Below are 24,199 nucleotides of genomic sequence, written 5' to 3' on the forward strand. Positions count from 1 at the left end.
GGTGTCTTTACAAGTCAGTTGTGAATTTTCACATCTGAAGTAAGGAATAACATGGGGAATGTCGTATGATCACATTGATTTAGCCTTTTCCCCAAAATTCCTGACCGTTTTCCAGGCATATTTCCACCTGTGTTTCTGTAAATAGATATGTACCTGAAAATACTGTGAAATTTGTAATCCGGAGTCACCTGAAACAGGATTGCCAGGCAACTTGTAAGTGGGCAATAAAAAGGGTAAAATGACGTGTGTGGTCCAACGTCCTCTGTACAGCTGGTGGGACCCTAAGAATTCACTAGGTTCATTCTTACTTCCTCTCGAAGATGCCCAAAGAGACCTCTTGCATTTTTACATGTTAACTCTTCAGTTTATTTTAAAATTGCACTGTCACATTTTTTCTCCAACCCCACACCTTTCAATGCACTTGTGGAACACATTCATTGCACGGGCCACTAGGGGATTCCTACAGCAATAGTTGTCTAGGAAGATTGCTAGGAATAAGTTGTTTACAAACACACATACAAGTTCACCAGCAGAAAACATTGCAACATTGATCGGTGGCAAATGTATAGGGATAAAAAACTGATACAGATGGAAGCATTGTGGTAAATGTATGTAATACCGCATGTTCCTCCATGAAACCGTGCAATAGGAAAGATTTTCTGCACCCAGTAAATACTGCTTCTCTAGGTATTGGTATCTGCCAAGTGAAGCAAATACCAACCACTTTTTTTGCACACCCCATAATCAAAGCCTTAAAGGTTGTCTTATTTAGAGCAGGGGTGTGTGAAATGTATGTAACTGCTTTCATATATTTATGCAAAATTTGGGGAAACTACACAAAATTACACATAATTATGCACCTCAGCATCAATTGTTGATGTGCGGATGCATTTAACGGGAAAAACAGAGCGCAAAACACAAGTGGATGAGTAATAGCTGCTAGTGTTCTCGCTGTACATATTATTCCCACGTGCTCATGGTAAAAAAATTATTGCAAACGGTGTGTAATTATGCAACATGACATATTGGTGTCATTTTGGGAATTTTGCATATCAAGCTCAGTGTGAAATTCCTGAAATTATGTGAATTACGTGTGGTAATTTAAATTCCACCTTAGTCTAATCTAAAGCTTTCCACTAAAAGACACCGAGGGTAGGACCCAAAGACTGAATTTCATATATATGATTTTTCTTTTATCCAGGTGGATAAAAGAAGTTCAGATAAGTTTCTGTCTGGGAAGGGTCTTCCACTCTAGGTAAGTGATATCTAGCAGTACCACAAAAAGAAGCATTCAGAAAACTGCATTCCATACACAATTTGAGGATAAGTGAGATGGAATACATGGATGATCTGGGATAAGTAAGAGGAAAGTGTTTTGAAGCATTGACATTGATAGTCACGCCTGTTTTAATGTGCGCATGCAGTGTGCTTATGGTGACTATTATTAAGCAGCAAGGCAGTGAGGATGTATTGAATGTGCAAGTGAGAGTTTCTAATGTCCTAACCTTCATTGTCTGCCATTGGGTACAGTGACAAGAGTGGGTACCTGGGACACATCATGAACTTGTGTTGGGGTATGTATTCTTGATGAAATTCCCCATCTTAAGTGAGGTCCTAGCAGTGTGGTAAATATTAAGTTAATTAGTGTGTGGTGTGGATTAGAGACAGACAATTGCATGCTGATTAATGTGACCACACATTCAATATTGCATGCCCTTGCTTTGAGAGAGGCAACAGTGGGGAATGAATCCCCACAAATATTGTAGGTTTGTTCCTCACTCAGTTGGGCCACAGCTTTTTTTTTCAGTTCACAGTGTACATATGAAAAATGTAGCAGGTTGACTAAAGATGTATATTAAGATTTGTGCATAAGGGTTTGGGGGTACTGGAATAGCCAGCAGGTTGCACGTCCCAGAATATATCATGAGCAAGCATATTCTTAAAAATCTCAACCATTTGTTGAAAAATACTCTTATTATACTTGAATGAACTCTCGTAGCTCAGGAGTGGGGCTTGAGGGCCATTTTTCATTAATTAGTTGTGTGCGACTACAATCTGATGTCCAGGAGTAAAGTGGCGGGCGCATTTTGGTATTGCATTCGCCAGCAGGAGTATGTGTAGTCCAATCTCTATCCATTATTGGGGTAAGGTGATGGAATAATTAAAAAATCTGAGTAGTGTATATAAGGGTCATATTCCCAATGATTGCAGAGAATCACTGTTAAGAAGAGGTAATGCCGGTGCACTGCAATCTGTTTTCAGTGCCGTTTAGTATATCATATTTGTACACAAAACAACATTTGTTGATAGTTGGTTGTACACTTAACTTTGGCGTTCCCTGCTTTTTATCTGTTGATGTATAACTATGAATGTTGTTTAATAGATTGTTCCAGTATCAGACACATTAAAGGCTCCTGTGATGTCATCATTGGTGCAGGAGAATGTGGGTCAGTTAAGATGGAGAGATGTAGCTAGGAGCTGAAGAGAGAAGAGGCAAGGGCTAGGCTCGGGAGTGTTGCTTGCAGTGACCTACGGTCTCTCGTGGACTTATTCTGAAAGGCCAAAGGCTCCTCAAAGCATGAACTTTGGTTCAGTGCAGAATGCCGCTTTCCACAGTACAAGTGCTGATAACACCCATGCATTGTTGGCATCAGTTCAAGTGTGTAACACATTCATATTGCACCATGGTGGTTACATTACTTAAGCTACACAAAAAGTTTAAAGTTCCTAATATAAACAGAGGCCCAGATTTACCAACATTTAGCACAATGCAACGCAGCAAGCCAACCTGCTGTGCTGCGTTAAATGGAGAGAGCAGGAATGTGCCATAAGTACTAACACATGGTGTATTCCTGCTTTCTCTGTGCTGGACCACTTGTGGCTGGCGAGAGCCAATGCAGGAACCCTTGTGCAAGGGTGCATGTTACAGTCAGGGTTGTTTTTGTGCAGGAAGGGACATCTCCCGGCACAAAAACAAACCTCAGGGCATTTCCCTCTTTCTAGATGTACCGCAGAAGGTAGCACATAGAGAAAGAGGAAATAACAAGGAGAAATAATTCAGTGAATGCGCCAAAATCTATGGGTAGATGCGTGGGAATGCATATCATGGACCACCTTTCCAAGGCAGAGTAACGCAAGGCAGCAACTTGCACAGACTTGAGAATTCTAGTTTTACTAAGGCATGCAAAGCCATGCAAGGTGGCTTTGTGTGGCTTAGTAAATCTGATTTAAAGGCTTGCAAGACACAAGGGAAATGCAAAACCTTAGTAAATCTGGGCCAGAATGTTTACTTTAATTGCTAGTTAGAGGTCTTGTTGGATTTTTTTGCTTATGCAGGGTCATCCCCAATCTTTTTGCCTCCTGCCTCCTATTTTCTCTGACCTGTTGCTGTTGGCTTTTGAACTCTGAGCACTTTACCACTGCTAACCCGTCCTAAAGTGCATATGCTCTCTGTGTAAATTGTATGTAATTGGTTTATCCATGATAGGCATATTTGATTTATTAGTAAGTCCCTAGTAAAGCGCACTAGAGGTGCCAGGGCCTGTAAATCAAATGCTACTAGTGGACCTGCAGCACTGGTTGGGCCACCCACATAAGTAGCTCTGTAATCATGTCTCAGACTTGCCACTGCAGTGTCTGTGTGTGCTGTTTTAACTGTAAATTCGACTTGGCAAGTGTACCCACTTGCCAGGCCTAAACCTTCCTTTTTCCTACATGTCAGACACCCCTAAGGTAGGCCCTAGGTAGACCCAAGGGCAGGGTACAGTGTATGGTTAAGGCAGGACATATAGTTATGTGTTTTATATGTCCTGACAGTGAAATATTTCTAAATTCGTTTTTTACTGTTGCAAGGTCTGTCCCTCTCATAGGTTAATATGGGGGCTACCTTTAAATCTGATTAAAGTGTAGATTCCCTTTGGGAGCCGATGGACATGTGGAGTTTGGGGTCTCTGAGCTCAGAATTTAAAAATACATCTTTTAATAAAGTTGATTTTAAGATTGTTTGTTTGAAAATGCCACTTTTAGAAAGTGAGCATTGTCTTGCTTATACCATTTCTGTGACTCTGCCTGTTTGTGTATTCCCTGTCTGGGTCAGTTTGACAGTTGGGCTGGTTGCACCTCACAGTAGACAGTGACACAAAAGGAGCTGGGGTGTAGCCTACATATCCTGATGAGCCATCTGTGCTAGGAGGGGTGGGAGGAGTGGTCACTTACACCTGAAAGGGCTGTGCCTGTCCTCACACAATGCAGTCTCCGACTCTCTGGTGAGTGTCTGGGGCCTGGCCTGGGCAAGGCAGGATTTCACATTCAAAAGAGACTTTACTTTGAAGTAGGCCTACTTCAAAGGTGAAATTGGGTATAAGAAGGGCACCCAAAACCACAGACTTTAGATCACTTCTGGACATCAAGAGGAACCTCTGCCTGGAGAAGAGCTGAAGAGCTGAGGAGAAGTGCTGCCCTGCCTGTGACTGTGCTTTGTGGAGCTATCCTGCAGTTGCTGCTTCTGCCAGAGTAAGAGGGCAAAGACTGGACTTTGTGTGCCTTCCATCTTGTGAAGAAATCTCCAACGGGTTGATTTAGAGCTTGCCTCCTGTTGTTTGAAGTCTCAGGGACAGCAAATACTTCTCTCTGCCAGCACCTGGAGTCTCTGGAGAGACTCCTGCTCTGACAAGTGGTGCCCTATCCAGTCCCTGGGCCCTTGAAAGGAAAGCTGGTGGAAATCCAAGGAAATCGACTTCGGACAACTTCAGACCGACGCCGCTGCTGAATCCGGTGACGCCGCCTGCAACCGACTCCGTTGACTTTGCTGGAACGCGACGACCTTCGCAGGCCCGACGCCGCTGCAGCCCTGCTGAAGTCCGCGACTCTGTTGAAGTCGCCACACCACGTTGTGACCGATGCCGCTCGAAGTGCGCGGATTCAATGTTTTGCACAGACGCCTCGATCCCCGACTTCGCGCATCGAATTGTTTTCACTCTTCACCAAAGGTACTGTACTTGGGGGTCTACGCGACTCTGTGTCCGGCGCCGCTGGTGTCGGCTTGTTGGGAACGACTCCGTCACAACACCGTGTTAACACCTCATCTAAGCATTTCGTGTTTCTAAGCGCTATTTTTTAGTTTAATCTTTAAAAATTCATAACTTGAATTGTGTATTTTGGATTTTTTTTGTTTTGGTCTTGTTTTGTTTAGATAAATATTTCCTATTTTTCTAATCTGGTGTTGTGTCATTTTGTGGTGTTTTCATTAAGTTACTGTGTGTGTTGGTACAAATACTTTACACCTAGCACTCTGAAGCTTGAAGCTAAGCCTACTGCTCTGCCAAGCTACCAAGGGGGTAAGCAGGGGTTAGGTGAGGGTGATTCTCTGTTACCCTGACTATATTGAGGGTCCTTGCTTGAACAGGGGGTTACCTGACTGTCAACCAAAGACCCCATTTCTAACAGGTCTTATCCAATGCAGTGCACCAGGCACATGCTTCTAAAATGAGCACAAGTAATGTTTGTCCCCTAGCACAAATGAGCAAACCAAGCTTGGAATCAAACAATGATGAGTCACTCCGCAGCACAACAAACACAACACCGTACTTATCACAACCACTACAATGCCAAAACCCATTCAGAAGGCAGCAAGTTGCTTTTCAACACAGCGAACATAAGCTATATTAATCCAACACTTAATCATATTTCAGGCTATCACCACAACTGCATATACTCTGTAGGTTATACTGTTTGCCCCTACAACACACAAACTACACATTTCCTAAAAATTACCTGTTTATACCAAGGGGCCGGGCTATAGACATTTAAAGAAGCACTTCTGTGATTTATCCCAGTGCTATGCTTTAGTGCTACATAATGTAAATCTTGCTCCTGTGGGAAGACACCAGCACCCAAAGTGCTGCAAAGCCATACAGATGACAAATGTACACTTTGCAAGAATAATTTAATATACCACCTGATAATACATGAGTAATGGCTAGATCTGCCGTACACTGTATGCGAAAGTGTATTATGCTGTACCCATTATTTTCTGCTTCTGACAGCTTCTATTTTGATTTGTTGATTCTGTCCCCTTCTGCTGTGCTTTAAAGCCCACTGAAAAAGCTATGATGCAGCATGTTGGTATTAAAATAGAACCCCTACGAAGCACCGTGGAATATGCAATGCTGAAAGGGCGCATACTGTTCTATCTCTTTAATGGGTCTTCTGTTTGCAATCCCGGCATCGACTATTTGTCTACTCATTTCCGTATCAAATAACATTTTTGAAGAATGGGAAGAAAAGGTACTAGGAGAACGTCCGGCACAGCTGCAGTACCGAACATACAATTTTTGTTTGCAGCTGGTACTTTCAACCAAAACAGTGGGTGTAACTGAAAATCAGAATTGGCAAAGCCAACAGGTCGCGCCTATTTAAGAGTTATTAGTTCTGTCAATGCGTTTTAGCCTTGTTGTGGGAGGGAACAAGCAACATGGGCAATGGGAGGGTGGGAGGTAAGAAGCAACACTGTCAACGGGAGGACAAAAAAGTGCTATGATGCAGCCAGTGCTGGACACGTCATAGTGCTTTTTTTCTTATGGTAAAGCGGGTGGGACCACAGACAACTGGAGGATTGTGCAAGGGAAGGAGCAACATGGACAAAGGGAGAGCGGGAGGTAGGGGGGAAGAAGCAACACAGAGAACTGGAGTGTGAGAGGCTAGAAGTAACATGGGCAATGGGAGGGTGAGATTGAAGAAGCAGAATGGACAACGATGACAGGGGAAGAAGGAAGAAAATAAAATAGTATCTCAATCAAAAAGCCGAGCAGAGGAAGGACAAAATGAAACAATCAGTACTTGGTACATGTTTCAAATGAAAGAAGAGGAAGTGAAAACAGCACACGCTGGGCAATTAGGAGGCAGCAAATACCAGTGACAATGAAGCCAATAAGTGGTAAGCAATGGGCAGGATCCAAGACACTTTTAGTAAACAAAGGCCCTGATTTATACTTTTTGGTGCAAAACTGCTCTAATGCAGTTTTGCACCAAAAAGTTTAGCACCGGCTTGCACCATTTCAGTGCCCCAGCCGGGCACCATATTTTTGGAATGGTGCAAGCCGGTGCAAAGGGTAGGCTAGTGTAAAAAAAAAATGACGTTAGTCTGGTGGGGCTGGTGGTATGGAAGAAGGGGGTTTTGCACCAAAAAATGACACTAGGCAGGTTAGAGTAAAAAAATGACTTTAACCTGCCTCGGGTCATTTTCTGATGCAAAACCATCCATACCACATGACTCCTGTCTTAGAAGAGACAGGAGTCATGCCCACCACCCCAATGGCCATCACAGGGGACCAGGGTCGCCTGGACATGGCCATTGCACCCTGTGCCATGTACGGGGATCCATTTCAGGGCCCCCACCGGCACTTAAAAAAATAAAATAAAATAAAATATTTACCTGTACTTACCTGTGATGGGGTCCCCCATCCTCTGCTGTCCCTCTGGTGTGGGTGTCCCTGGGGCCAGGGGAGGGCACCTGTGGGCTTATTCCATGGAATTTCACCATCAGAATAGGCCCACAGGCCCCCTAATGCCTGCCCTGACCAAGGCTTAAAAAATGGGGCAAAGCAAGCTTTGCACCATTTTTTGACCCCTCCCGTGCACCATTTTTGCACTGGAGTATAAATATGGCGTTAAGGCCATAGAGTAATTTTTTGCACTGGAACGCCTACCCTGCATCTCATTAAGGCAAGGTAGGTTTCCACGCCCAAAAAATGACTTTAACTCCATAAATTTGGCGCTAGACGGGTCTAGCGCCAAAGTATAAATATGGAGTTAGTTTTGCATGGAATTAGAGTTAAAAAAAAATACGCTAATTCGGTGCAAACAGAGAATAAATATGCCCCAAAATGTCACACAATTGACAACACAAGTGCTGTCGCAGGTGAGACCTAATGATCCTCAGCCATCTACCTACTACATTCTCTGTTAGATTTATGGATAGAACAAGTGGTTAATCTGAGCTGCTGGTTGCATGTGGGGCCCAATGACACAAATGTTTGAGGACCATCGCTTATTTGACTTTGACCCACATCAAGAAAGGGAAAAAGCACAAGGGGTAAAGAATAAGGAAAAGAAAAAAGAGAAAAAATATGACAAACGGAGAAAGAAAGAACCTGCAAGGTTGAGACAAAGGGGCAGAGAGTGTTTGGTGGTCAATGAAAGAAAATGACAAAGCAGCAGCATTTTATTAGCAAATAGGTCAAAGGCAAAGGAAATAGGTGCCAAATGCCGGCAATGAGGAAGAACCATTATCCCAAATTATCTGGAAATAAAAGCAAATTTAAGGAACTCTTCTATAGCCAAATATGCCTGAGGAATATACCTTCAGACAATCACATTTTCAAGATTAATATTAGGACAGAGAAATATTTGACACTGCCATAACTTTTAAAACTTCAGGGTGATCTGTTCTTTGAAATTCAATAGGACCCACAGAATCTTTAAAAAATGCTGTAATTAGCACACTCCTTAAGCTGATGAAGAACAAAATACTCACTAACCATGTGGATGCACTTCTCCTGTTTGTGAATGACATCAACTAAATTGTTCTTGTATGGGGGTACAAGTCCTTCCATAACTCAAGAAAGACCTTGTGGGGGGACACATTTTTGATGAGCAGACCTGCAATCCATTCTTAAAGCGAGACCAAAAGTAACAGCCAAAATGGTAGCAGCTCAAAAACAAGTACTGTCAAACCAAAGAAAAATCAGAGTTCAGTTAATAGAAAAAGGGAAGATGATCTGTTCCTATAACAATAATACAAACAAAATAACCCCACGGTTGTTTCTTTATCATCATGGGTGTAATGAAATTAGAAGAAAATACTTGCTATGCCTTCAAGCCGATATATCTTTAGAACAGTGGTCTCCAACTTTTTCTGTAGAGCTACTTATGCTTAATGAAAATCGTCCAAAGCTCCTGATATTATTACTGTTGTAACAGTGACCACATTAGGCACAATGACATTAAGGAGCCAATATATGTATAATTACTAGTAGTGCTCACCTCAGTGCATGAGACAGGATTCTCAGCAGTAATGTAAAAAAATGTTCTGTCAATTTCTAATGCCTTTACAAGGGTAGAACATTACAGCCATAGCTTCAGTGCTCCTGTCACCACTGTAATGGTTTTAGTAATGTCTCCCCCAATGCCACATGATTTATCACTCATATATCCACTTTAAATAACTATTTACAAAATGTAGCCATTGTTTCTCCAATCATCAGCCTATGAGTTTTGAAAGTACACATATTTTCGCCTTCCAAGCCTCTCATTGGAGAAGCCCACTTTAGAAGAATAGACACAATAGCGATAACCACTGAGCTTTAAACAAGCAAGAGAAGGGCAACATATATAGTCAAACATATGGCTTATAGAGGTTAGGTCATATATAACCATATGTGTCAGACACAAAGCTGGAACTCTGCAAGGATCCACTATTTCTCCTCTCCCGATCCTCATCAAACCCTTCCACCTCTTGTGGTACAACCATGCAGACAATGCTTTGAGGAGCCTAAACCTTAATAAACCCTCAGAACTCTACTGCTTTTTTATAGGCCAATGCTGAAGGCAGGTCGTTTGATGCTACTCAACCACCTCAAGCAGAATGCATCATAAACAGAGGTTTTCACATCTAGAACCTAGGCAAAGTACCACTATGCCTAAACCTGGCCTCAGGACCTCAGGCACCTACTAACAGAATTGGCCTAACTGAAGGACCTGGGAGTGATCATGGACTCCAACCTGTCCCTTGAGCTACACTCAAGTGAACAAAGATACCTTCTATATGATGAGAAAAACAGGGTGTGTCATCTTGTAACTAGAATTGAATCTAGGTTCCTCCCACAAGATACATTTTATGATCACCTTGTTTTTGTCATGCATAGACTACACCATTTGACAAATCCAGAATGTGGCCCCCAGACGCATGCATAACCACAACAACACATCTCTGACTCTGTAAGCTCTCTACTCACTGCCTATGGACAGACACGTTTCATTCAAGCTTCCCTCCATTGCCTTCTATGTCATCCATGGTGTCGAGCCAAACTTCCTGAAACTAAAACTTCACACATAACCCCAACAAAGGAACTTCTTATTCAATCTATACCCTGTCCTGACCATCCCCTAAAGCGGTAAATCGCATATTGTAAGAAGTTCGACATGCAAGAGGCCCAGCTCAGGCAAGAAAAAGGATCACCCACACACTCACACCTCTAATTCCACAGGTCTGTAAAAGGTGTTATCAAACAGATGAACCCAACATACATAGGTCAGATGGAGGGTGATGATATGAATCTGTAAGCCTGACTCTATATGTCTTAAACTTTTCTGCTAAAGTTCATTTGTAAATGCAGCTACAAAGTTACCATAACACATTTGAAGCACATGTGTAAAATGTGTGCATGACACCCAAAGGTTCCCACACACCCTACATTAAATAACCCACTCTACAGCCAGAAGATGGTGTTTTTTCTATAAATCTTAAGCCTCCCTGCTTCAGACTTAAGCGCAGCGGCAGGTTTGCATACAAACCTCATACATGACTCACAATGGTTTACACACAGGCCACACTATAGACATGCTATACCAAATATGCATGAAAAACTGGGGTAGTTTTTTACCTGACAATCCAGAAACACTTCATGCTACACAAATACTACAACAGAGTAGGAAGAAAGACATTTTCATTTTCTGACCACAGCTACATGACATGCCAACAGATCATACCTGTTCTTAATTTACAATCTTAAAATACACTATAAGAGTAAAACGTTGGCTTACAAACTGACAGAGTGTATGTTTTAATGTATTTGATTTATCATTTTGAAAGACTTTGTGCAAACGTATTGGTAATGACAAATATGTTGCATTTACAGAAGTATTGGAATGAACAGTCAATTGAGCTAAAGGAAGCACATTTGTTTGGATGATATTGTTGAGATAGTATGTCAAATTATGAACTATGATTCTGATTTTATTAAAAGTGTGTGTTCAATCAAACAGCATTAAAGGTGTAAACTTTTCCAAAGACTCCTTGCTAAGATGACATTTCCTTTCATAAATATAGGGTTGGGCCTGGATCTGCAACTCTTAAGGTGAGACCCAGGAAAGAATGTGAATTGCTTGCTGTCCATGGACACCAAAGTTTCCAGTGTATTTTGTAAGTGTTTTATTTATTTGTGTGTTTTATGTAGTGTTAACATGTTGTCATGAACTGTTTAGAGTACTTTAAAGCAATGTGAACCTACAGACAACAGCAACAACAACAACAACAAAACAATTAGAGAATTAATGAAACAACGACAGCAGCAGTGCAGGTTATAAATACACTGCTGCCCCATATTTTTATCCACAGTGCTTGCAACCCTTGGCCGTTGTTTGTTTTATTCAGTGAACCTATGTTAAGTTACATTTTTCTTCATAGAGATTTTTGAGATATCCTCAAAGCTAGCTGTGTTGTCAATTCTGCAGTACAATGTGTGGTGCCTCAGTGGACTATGTATTCATTAATGTATTTACGGCCATATGTCACAACACTGACTCAAAAATATTGATTTTTTTCAAACACCCTTTGTAAAATATAACAATATCAACAACAAAACTCTCATCATAAAATGTAACAGAAATATCATAAAATTAACCACAAAAATATAAAAACCAAAATTAACAATTTAAAATCAATACAATGTAATAAATTCAGTATATTAATGTGTAACCCCCTCAAAATCCATTTATCATTTAAAAAAGAAAATAACACACTTTTACACCATATATAAATTACAAACTAGTGTTTACAATGTAAGGGATAAGCAGAAAAAATATAAATAATGAACCAATTACAATGAAAACTGCAACAGGTAGCACACAGGAAAGCACTACCAATTATTGATGTATATAAATAGAAGAGACACTAAACAATTAATGTTCTTGCACATCTGCCTGAGAAGTGAAGAGGAGGTCACTGTACTCTACAGAAGCACCTCCTTTCTAAAAGAAGGTGCCATTTATATATTTAACAATACATATCAAAGTAATAATACAACCTACTGAAACAAATCACAGTTTATTCTATGTAAATCTATGTATGCTGATATATTTTCTTTACTTATATTTTCAAATCATGAACACCACCTACAAAGACTACAAATGATTACTACCTCTAAAGAGGAGCACTTACAACTTGAAGTAAACACTGACAACAGAAGGAAAGTTGCCACAAGTAAGTTTAAGTTTAAAATTACAATGCTGTTTAAAATTTACATAAATGTAAAACAGCTACTCCTAGAAGTACTAATAAACCTATCACAATTTAATCTATATCACGTGACTACTTATCAAAAAATTAAACGTTCTTTTTAACATATTTGGTATAACACCCTACCTCCACGGCAGAGATAGAAGTATATATTAAGCCGCAACATGGTATGCAACGTCCACTGAATGCATCATCAAAGTCTATGCCCACAGAGCTCCTCTCTGAGTTATTGGCCAACGCCCAGCAGTTCCTAACTCAAAATGAATAATATTCAGAAAAAGGAGAGCAGTGAGGCAAGCAACGCCAGCACCCATAACATATGCCGGCAGATGCATTCCCCCTTTCCCACCCTCAACCGAAAAATGTACTTTTTTATGATAACCTAAACAATGATGAAAGAATAATTATTTTTGCACAGCTATTACTCTCCTACCCTGTCCCAGTCACACATTTGATTAATGCATGACACATATAAAACAGGCCTCCACAATTTGCCCAAATCTACACAGTTATTTAGCAGTAATAAAAAATGACATACCACTAATATTTGGACTAATGCCCAACAAACAAAGCAGTAAATACCAAAAATTCTCATCTTCAAGTCACCAAAAAAACTAATAAGTACTCCCTAGCAAAACAGTTATAGACTTTAAACACAACACAAGCCATGCTATCACAAAAATATTCTCACATTCCAGAGGGTGCTATTTTCACTTTAGCTACACGATTTGACAAAACCTCAAAAATGTCACCCATAGCAAAGGATATGCCACAAATTGACAATTCACATCCAAAATAAACTAATTAAAGACCCTAGTGTTTGTTCCAGGTCTAGAAGCAGCAAAACATTATGATTTATTAATTGATTGAACAAACCTTACAGCATTTCTTGATTACTTTGAAGCCACCTGGGATGTTTGCCTGTGCTGGTCAGGGCACACAACCCAACCCAGATTCTACATTGAATGGTGAAAGGTCTATGAATGAACCCTGAACCAAGAAACCAAACCTAACAATGTTGGTGAAAGCTGCAAAGTTTCCTTTCAAGACACACCATATGATTTAAAAAGCTTCTCTTGAAAGAAGACAGTTATCAAGATGTAAGACAGAAACATACTCTGGCACAAACTTTAAATCAAAAATCTCAAAACAATAAACAAAATACACAAAATGCTGGCCAACAAAGTTTGAATATGCAAAGTTTGGACTATTTAGAATACACAGTTTACAGTATAATCTAATATAACCAGAATTAGAAACAAGCCATTACCAAACTGTACCAAATATTGTATATCTACATCCTAAAATAAGAATAAAAAAGCACAGTTCCACACAACTTCTAGACTCAGGGGTTCATTGCGAGTCTGGCGGTCCAAAGACTGCTAGACTCACGGTGACGGTCGGATCGCCACAACTGTGGCGGTTGGACTGCCACTTTAAGACCCTGGTTGGTGGACCCGCCAGGGGTCCGCCATCCCCCCCGGCAACATGGTTTCTGACATGGTGATAGTGATCGGAGTTGTAACCAGCCAGGGCGGCACTGAACTCAGGATGCTGAAGTGCTAGGATATTGGCCTTGGCTCCCTTAAAGGTGCTGAGGCCAGTATCCTAGCACTGTTTTCGCAGGTCAGCCCGGCGGGAATGCTAATTTGCAATGTTCCCGCTGGTCAGCCTGGCAAGAACATTGTATTACGCTTGGGGGGGTGAGGTCACCACCATGGCGGTGGCGTTGTCCCCACAGCATTGGCAGTCCCGTGATGGGACTGCCAAAGTCATAATACGGCCCTCAGTTTGAAAATTAAAAACCACACACTGAAAATCTATTACCTAAACTCAGAAGCCGGCCATTTTAATAAAAGCTATGCCAAAATTCCTATTATTCAGCAGAAAAAATATCTAAATAAAACATAAACTCAAAACAACATAAATGAAGTATGGTAAAAAAAAAAGCAGTGATTCACAGCAGCCTAAGTACCATTATGTCACAGTTACTTTCATCAATAATTGAAACATTCTTTACTTTAAATTACATAACAAATTCAATAACAAAACCTTCATCATACAGAGATAAACACGTAATACAGAGGATAAATAAACCCACTGCTGCATTCCCAAATAGAATTCATAAATATATGCACTCAAGGTTTTGCTGTTGTCGGTAACCCCGAGAAATCCACTTCCACATCGGGAAACCCATGTGAGAATACCACAAATAAATGCAAATAAATGCAAAAAATGCAATCCCCGTAAAAAAAATCTGTATTAATTCTAACAAACCTCTTAAAAGCCAAAAAACAGGTAAAAAGCCTGCTTACCACAAAGCAAAGAAAGAAGAAAATTTAAGAAAGTATTTAGAACATCATTTTCCACATCATTTCCTTAAAAAGTCCCCCAAAAATAGAAAGGGAAGCCACATGCAATATATGGTCTCTTTTTCTTAGTGTAAAGATAGAGATTAGACAAACCCACCATACCTCAATACAAAGTAAACGCAATACAATCACAGATATATTGTGTATACAAAAAACAAACCCACTTAACACACAGCACAATAAACCTATAAATGACTTAACTAGCTACACCTATGGGCTGCTTGCAGTAAGTTCACCAACATTTAATAAAACATGTAATAAATACCCTCACCCTTACTGGCCTGTTAACAAAGGCATTTTAGAATGCATACAGTACTATTACATGCCTTACTGAACTGACCCCAAAACATCAAAACTTTGCATAAAATGGAGAATATTCAGGAAATGTTTATATACAATTAGTATAAATAAAAGGAGTTATCCCCACTTTAACTTATACTACTAGGTAGTTGGACATTTTCTAAGTCAATTCATAAAGGCGGGTAAGAGCATATAGAAAGAGTACCCCGGCAGTAGTACATCCCAGACTTATAAAAGCCTTAATAAATTAACCACAAAAGATTCACCTTCTATACATCAAAATACCCCCAACCTACCTGTCAACTATGTATAATGTTTGAATATTAGTAGTGTAACTTTATATGAAGAACCAGTATCCTGCTTCAAATATCATTCACTGTCACTTGAGAAAGAAATGGAAAACAGACTTTAGAATAGAATTATTGCTTGAAAAAATGGCAGTGAAATTAAAATGAAAAAAGACTCCATAGCTTTGCATTTAATGCTAATAATTTGCGCTTAATAAAAAGGAAGGTTGCAAAAATATCAAATAAGTTGATTATTTTGCTATTTCTTTTTTTAAAAATGATGACTCGTTGAAAGTGAAAAAAGTAATTTTACAATTATTTTTTCTATAAAAGTAATTCATAATACGGTTTTATGCTCAATAAAAGTTTTATTTAAATACACTCTCATTATTTTCTAATAATGGTATGGGAGGTTTTACTTCTAAATAATTATGTTACTTTACAATCTTATTTATAAATTATGGGCCTCAGTATGAGGAAGGCGGTCTTGAGACCGCTAGCCCCACAGTGACGATCCAACTGCCCCACTCAAGGCAGTCTGACAGCCACATTGCAATCCTGGCATTTGGACCGCCATCATCGCCGAGAACAAGGTTCCGGATGGGCTGATGCTAGGCAGACTCGTGGTCAACCACAGCGGCGCTGAACTCAGCACTCCCGTGTTGATCACGACTCCTGTTTCCACCAGACTTTCCATCACAGTGACGCCACTCTAGACTTTCAGTGGGAGGTGATCAGTCCCTTTGTGAGGTCCCTGGCCACTACCCTTTGAGGTGTAAGAGGAAGCCCTTCCCAACCTCCTCCCAGGAAGATCCATCAGTATCCAGATGAATGCATACATAGTTGATTATCCTGTGTTGTGGGTGTAGCTGACACCTAGCCTAAGTCAGACATGTGTTGGAGGTAGGCAATAGGCACACAGGGCAGTGAGAGCAGAGAAATTCCCACTTTCTGCCATTTCTAAAATAGTAACAATAACTCTGATTTTGCTGGTAAAGAGGATTCATTATTACCATTCCAATGGTCCTAGATATAATGCAGCTACTCCTCTCAGGTCAGGAATTACAGCTTAAAAGTATTATAAGGAATTCCCAAAGCTAGCCTATGAGAGGGTCAGGCTTCACAGGAATGGAAAATGGCTTTAGACATTTTTCTTTTCCAGGACATGAAAAACTTAAAAGTACATGCCCTGCCTTTCAATTACATGTCTAACACAGGGTCTTGTTTGTATGATGCTTTGTAGTTGAAGAGGGCCTGTTTGTTGAAATAGTGGAGGTCTTTGAGGTGTTTGGATATGTGAGTATGGAGTGGAAGATTGAGAGTGAGACTAGCAGCTGAGTTATGAATAATCTAGAGTCTCTTGGTATGTTGGGGGGTAATTCTGACATAGAGGATGTTTCCTGAGTCAGTTTGCTGGTGATCGAGGCTTGAGTGACAGTGCATTGGATGTTGAGCGGGAGTAATCTAAATAGTTTTTTGAAGATTTTGAGAGTGTGAAAGCAAGATGAGATGACTATGTTGACCTGGTTTGACATCGACATTTGATTGTCGATCATAATCCCTAGTTGTCGATCCTAGTTCTGAAAGACACCACGCTGAAGACCAGAGAGCGTTTTTATTTCCAAAGAGTATTAATTCTGTTTTGTCTGAGTGGAGCTTCAAGCAGTTGGTCCTCATCCATTGTTGGATCTCAGCAGTTGGATCTCTTATCAAAAGCATGTTGTTTAAGGTCCTACATATTTCCATAGCCACACCACCTAAGCTAGCCCTGCTGGGGATACTGGAAGAGACAGGATTCCTGTGTGAGGTAGGTACACTAATTGGGCTGGGAGTCTTAGTGGCTAAACTGGATATTGCTAAGCACTGAGTTTCATCCAGGGCCTCACCGATGAATGAGCTGTTACTTGGGATGGATGTGTGCAGTGATGGAGAAGCTGGTGTGCAAGACAATAAAATATGGGGTTGCTGGGTTTCCTGTTTGGGACTTGAGATGTGAGCTAGAAGAGATATGCAGATGATCCTATGAAGGGAGATGGTAACTGGCAGGGTGTTATAACGCAGACACTGAGCTGGACACTAATAGCCTGCTTTGTGAGCCTGATCTTTTGTTGATTAAGAAATAAAGGAAGAGACTTATATAAAAAAAGAATATAACTTATAATACAATAATATATATGTATTGTTTTTTATTTTAACTCCAGCCCATAAAACTATTGTGAAAAGAGGTATATACTTACTATTCTATTTAGTATTCTGATTGTATTCTCAAAGGCATTAAGAGGAGTGTCTGTAATAGATGAGGGATTCCTTTCCTATTCTAACTTCAAACCCACAAACATTTGGGAAACAATGTATTCAGGGGTGTTCAAATTTATTATTATAACTCCAATCTCACAAAAATAGGCGAAATGGAAGTATTGTTGTGGGGGTTCAGATTTACTATTTTTACACCAATCCCACTAACATTAGGGAAAGTGCATATGTAAGAAAGTCTAATTTACTATCTAACTTCAATGTCTATAATCCTAGGAAAAGTGTATCTATTGGGGGGAGGTGGTCAGATTAACTAGTCCAACTTCATTAGAGAAAGAACATGTATTGTAGGGGTCAGGTATACTATTCCAACTCAAATTCCACAGACATTGGTGTAAATGCAACTATTGGGGGCGGGGAGCAACAAACAAATCCAACTTCAGTCCCAATAATATTGTGAAAACAGCATAAATTAGGGGTAGTGAGATCAGATTTATTATTTTAACTCCAACCAAGCAAGCATTGAGAATTGGCATATGTTCAGGAAAGAGGTTGGTCAGATTATTCTAACTTTAAACCCACTAATATTGGTATAGTGTATATATATTGGGGTGGGGTGTTACATACTTATCTAACTCCACTCCCAGTAACATTGGGAAAAGCGTGTATTGGATGGGTCATATTTACTATTCTAACTCCATTCCCACAAGCATTGGGAAAAATGCAAATATTAATGGGAGGATTGGGTTTACTTTCTAACTTCAATGCTACAAAAATTGCAGAAAGTGCAATAATTAAAGGGAAGGGGAGTTTACAAGTATGACTCCAATTCAATAAACACTGGGGAAAGTGTATAATTTTGGGTGGGGTCAAAATTACTATTCTAACTTCAACACCATAAACATTGAGACATTGGGGAAAGTGTGTATATTGGGGTGGTCAATTTTAATATTTCAGCTCCTTTCCTACTAACAATGTGAAAAGTGCATGTACAGGAGGGGTCAGATTTACTATGATATATGCAATCTCACAAACATCAGGGAAAATGTATATATGGGGGAGTCACCTTTTCTATTATAACACCAGTCCCACTAGTACTGAGGAAGGGCACATACTGTGATTCAGATTTACTGCTCTAACTCCAGACCCACAAACACTGGGTAAAGTGCATATGTGGGATGTCAAATATGTGTACTATTTACCTGCCACAAAGTACTAGCTGCAGTGTGCAACCATTAATTTTGTGACTCATATGTAATTTTAAGAACTGACTAGTGCATCTATAGGTCAATTCCTAAAATTCCTAAAATTCCAAAATGTAGCAGGTCACAAATTCAATTCACCTCATGGATAATATTGAGGTAGTTTGCAAATTGTGACTCATTATGATTGGAGGCCATCAGAAGTATGAAGGCCTGATGGGTTCAGACGTCATCATAACTATGATTGCTTTTAAATAAAACAAACTTTTTTACTGTAGCCCATTTTCCTTAAGATAAATGGGTCTGTTTCTATTTTCTTAAAGTATGTTTAAGAGTAGACAGTGGTCATTTTAACAGTTATAAATGCCAAATTGGAGCATTTGGAACACTTAAAATGCTAAATACATCTGTCCCTCAATGTCCTAAATAAAATCCCACTTTCATTGAGCAAATTAAATAAATACATACATTAATACACACATACATACACACATACAGACAGACATACATATCTACATAATATTTTACTCATCTAACTTCAATCCCACAAAACGAGGAGAAACAACAAATATTTAGGGTAGGTGGCCAGATTTACTATTCTATCAAAAATTCAACAAAAAATAGTGAGAAGGGCATATTTTGATATATTGAGGGGGTGATCTGATTTACTAATCTAACTGAATTTCCTGAAACATTTATGATAGTGCATGTAAGGAACATAGAAAAATATTAATGTATACATTGACATACATTTACCTCCAGAAACAAATATTATACATTATATAAAATAATAGTCTCAACAATAAAAAATATATCTTAGAACACAATAAAAACTATTATTTGAACCTGTTCATGTTTCTTTAAACACCCACACTGATCTTAAATATGAAGCATAATGATAACACACTACCCATCGTTTGCCCCAAACCACCCCAGAGTCTGTATTTTTTAAATATGTATCATTTTTGCATTCATTTTTATATTAATTAGTTTGAAACATTAATGTTTACATTAATATTATGAAACCAAAATTAATGTAGCAAAATATATTAACTTGTCATAAAAATATAGACAAAAAAGTTAGCAATTCTCTAAAATCTCTAACTATTCTCTTTATATATATTGTTAACAATTTAATTAAAAAATACCCACCCAATCTTAGATAAGAGAAATACTAAATAGTAATTATAAATTATAAAAACTAAACAACACATATCAATTATTAAATATTGAAAAATTAAAGCTTACAAAAATGTATACAAAGGATTACATTAAAATATATTTCCACCAAGAAAAGAAAGTAAATAAATAAATTAATCAGAATTTTATGAGGTATACGTTTAAAGCGAAAGTAGACTTTACCATCAATCTTTTTGACAGAAATAAAAAAACAAGATACTTCCCTTTAACATTATGTCTCAGGATTTCTTGCAGTCACAATACTTTGACCACATTATTATGGTAAAATTACATTTAGGTAGCATATTGCATCTACCCAAACAGTTTGCGTTTGACCTCATAGCCACAGGTTTGTATCACAAATGGTCCGCTCAATCTATTACCATTCCAACTCTCATAAAATGAGAACTATGAGAACTGTTAAGTTTGGTAATTATAAACATTGGTACTAAGATGGTCTAAGGGATGAAGGTGTGCTTTACAAACACACTTGTTACCTTATTCAATTCTGGGTGGTTCTGAATTTAACATTATTAAACGTGTTAATCAAAGACAAAATGAAAATTCAAGGTTACAGCATCGAAGAGACCCCAAAGGAGCTTGACAGAGAGTGTGGGTGCAACTCCCTCTGTGACAACTGCTTTGGTCTGGTTGCTCTGTCATGAACACTATACAAATTTGTTACGCGGTCCTTTATATTTGTTTACTTTGATGCGTACTGCATTGTTTTGAAAAATGGCTATGTGGGGCGTCCTACACAAAATATTTTCTTCTGGCCTTTTTATTGCTTGTATTGACAGTGGGATTGTGGTGACAGAAAGTGGTCCTACGGCATCCAGTATCTCATTCCAATAGCGTTTCCCAATTAAACCTATTTTGGTAACTGGACGCATGCAACTGTACTGGTTGTATTGGTTCTTCTTTATAAATGGCTACTCGGGTCCTTGCGTGCAGAGTTGAGAATGTGGTGCTACTTTCACTTTGCTCCATGGGGATCTCTTTTGCTCCGAACATGTTGGGCATGAGGGAGTTTCACAAAGAGGCCCAGGGTGTGTCGTCCTTGCTAAAAACTTTGTAAGTTTCAGGGGGGTGTCGCCGTCACTATGAACTTTGCAAGTTTCAGGGTGTGTGTCGTCTTTGCTATGAACTTTGCAAGTTTCAGGGGGTGTGTTGCTGTCGCTGTGAACTTTGCAAGTTCCAGGGGTGTAGCTATGAACTTTGCAAGTTTCAGAGGGTGTGTTGTCATCACTACGAAATTTGCAAGTTTCAGGGGGGGTGTCTCCGTCGCTATGAGTTTTGCAACTTTCAGGGGGTGTGTCCCTGTCGCTATGAACTTTTCTAGTATCAAGGGATGTGTTGCTGTTGCTATGAACTTGCAAGTTTCAGGGGGTGTGTCGCCATCCCTATGAACTTTGCAAGTTTCAAGGGGTGTGTCGTAGTTGCTGTGAACTTTGCAAGTTTCAGGGGGGTTGTCGCCGTCACTATGGACTTTGCAAATTTCAGGGTGTGTGTCATCGTTGCTATGAACTTTGCAAATTTCAGGGTGTGTGTCGCCGTCGTTATGAACTTTGCAAATTTCAGGGGGTGTGTCGTCTTTGCTATGACCTTTGCAAATTTTAGTGTCAGTGTCAGCTCTTGTCAGGTAGGCATGTGGCAACAGCACATGGATGTGTTACCGGAACCAGAAATTACTATCATGTAACGAGTCCCTGGTGCTGCCCAGGTTTCACCTCTCTGCATATTCTTGGTGTTTCACTAAAAGAACACTTAGAAACTAAAAACCGCACGAGAGTAACTCGTACCAAAATAATTGCAACTAACAAGACCCGTCATGTATGGTAATTTACAGAAAAAAACTAGTAGTAAACTTGTTAGGATGCACATCACAACATCAGGAATCATTAACGCGTTGCAACATGCAGGAACAGGTGCTAATTACCTTTTAGAGGTAAAATCTGTTACCGCTAATGATTCAATTTTACCCAACACAAATGTGACAGTGATATGCGTTATAAACAAGGCAAACTGTGACCTGCATTCATGAGGATGACAAGCGCCGTATTCTACACCCATGCTAAACTTTCTGCCAATGAAAGAAAATCCAATAAATTCAAACACGTTGCCGTTCGCCCATCTTCCCGGTTTTTAGATCTGGCCTAAGGCCTAAGGTCTAAGGCCAGCTTTCTATGTATTCATATCTAATGTTTGAAAAAGCATACCAAAGTATTCATGAATATGTACGTGCAGGAACTTTCGACCCACTCTCTTCAGTCATGAGCCTCTTCAAGACCGCTACAGCATAGGGCTCGTCCATGTCAATGTCACCCGCTTCATCATTGCCCTTCTTTACTATGAGTGATGGCATTTTGTTCGTGCATATGGGCACAACTGCCTAAAAAGAAGTTCACTTCATTTCCAAGGCTAGTAGGATAATCTCTATTAAGTTTCTTTTGTGTATTTTTTTGAAGAGTCAGCATTTTTCCTTTTTATTGTGTTTACACTTTTATCGCCCATTGCATATGTATGGAAAAATATTGATAAAACTAACTTCACAGGCTTTCGAAGAGCAGACTGGTCAGCTTTGCCAATGCCGGAATTTGTAATATGTCTGTATTTTTTAATTTGGTGAGTGTGAAGCCAAGTGTAAGGAACATTCATGTCTGACAATGTGAGGACCTTTCCAGAGTTTGGGACCAAATTTATGTTTCTGGTGCTAGTCCCCAGGCCTGCACCTGAAGAGAAATATGGAGCTTGGAGTTTACTGTTTGACTTGGAAGCCATTGCTCTCTGATGAGGAAAACCGGCAATGTCTCTGATGAAATAAAGGGCCTGATTTAGATTTTGGCAGACAGTGTTGCTCTGTCACAAACATGACAGATATTCTGCCCGCCGTATTAAGATTCCATTGTATCCTATGGGAATTGTAATACAGCAGACGGAATGACTGTCAGGAATGTGACAAGGTAATCTGTCCACCATGATCCAAACCAGGCCCTAAGCGTCTCAAGTAGATAGGTCTTGTGAGGCCAGTGTTCACCTAAAAGCAGAATAAAATACATAAAAATGAAGCAGGACCATTTGTCTAATCGAGAGAAGAAATAATACAAACAAAACAAAGGAATATAGGGTGTTGAAGCAGATATGCTAATTAGAAATTATTAATGAACGTTTACGTGTTTTAATTAACAAGAAAGCTAAACGTAGAAAAATGAATGTGCATGTTTGAAAATGTGCCCACGGGGAATGACAGCCACTTATACGAACTTGTACTAAAATGATAAAAAATGCGTGGAATAATGAAAATGTATAATAATAATGTAGTAATGTGTCATATTAAGATGTATAACCTATGTTTTGCATTATATTGTAGAGTTAACTTAGCCGAAGTTGTGGCATAGTCTTTCCAGGCCTCACGCAGGAGCTGAATTAATAAACTCACAATGAAGAAGTTGCTGGTGCATTAAACTGACCGTGAACTGTTTGCTGTTTAATAAAAATTGCTTTGCTAGAGGTTTCTGCAATGTACCAATGGACAGGAGATAATGGAACTAAAATGTTACAGTTTGGTGTAAGGCAGACTCGATGTACTTTCCCAGGACTCAAACAATAGAGACACTGACTGGAGAAGAAGATGCAACATTTTCGATGCCTGATGAGCCGGATGATGAGGACATCAGTGAACCAATCAACGAATTGAGAACGTAGAAATATTAGAATTCATAGAATTGCAAAACTAATATCATAGGATAGAGTCATAAATGCTGATTAATTGACCAATTAGGAATTAGGGGGATGGACTGAAAAACTCAAATAAAAAGTCATGACTTCAGATGCGAAGAGAGAATTGAAGATGTCAGAAGACGCGATTCGAGATTTTGTAATTGGGCTCATGCTCTTGAGAGCCTGATGCGTTGCTGATCAATTGATGACCTGAAGACAAAGACTGACTTGTTGCTGATCCATTTCGTGGATAGGTAGATATGACAATATGACTGATTAACGTTTGTGTCTTTTCTTTCTAGGTACCAACTGTGCTGTTTTTATAGGTTAGCTACTAGCTAGGTGTTTTCCAAATTCATGTTCTAAATTGTTTTCGCATGAAGTCCCACATGCTAAATGCTAATTTGGGTAAGGTAGGGTTCCTTTGGGGGCCGTTGACAGTGACAAATGATTGACAAACATATTCATCTTTGTTGGCTTGTACTGAAGCATTAGAGCATTTGTTTTCTCAAGTTCTGATTAGTTTATGTTATTGATAGTCATTAATGAGTTAACTTTGAGCCGATTGAATAAAGTTTGATCTAAGCTGAT

This window comes from Pleurodeles waltl, chromosome 8 (assembly GCF_031143425.1).
Source record: "Pleurodeles waltl isolate 20211129_DDA chromosome 8, aPleWal1.hap1.20221129, whole genome shotgun sequence".
Lineage (NCBI taxonomy): Eukaryota > Metazoa > Chordata > Amphibia > Caudata > Salamandridae > Pleurodeles > Pleurodeles waltl.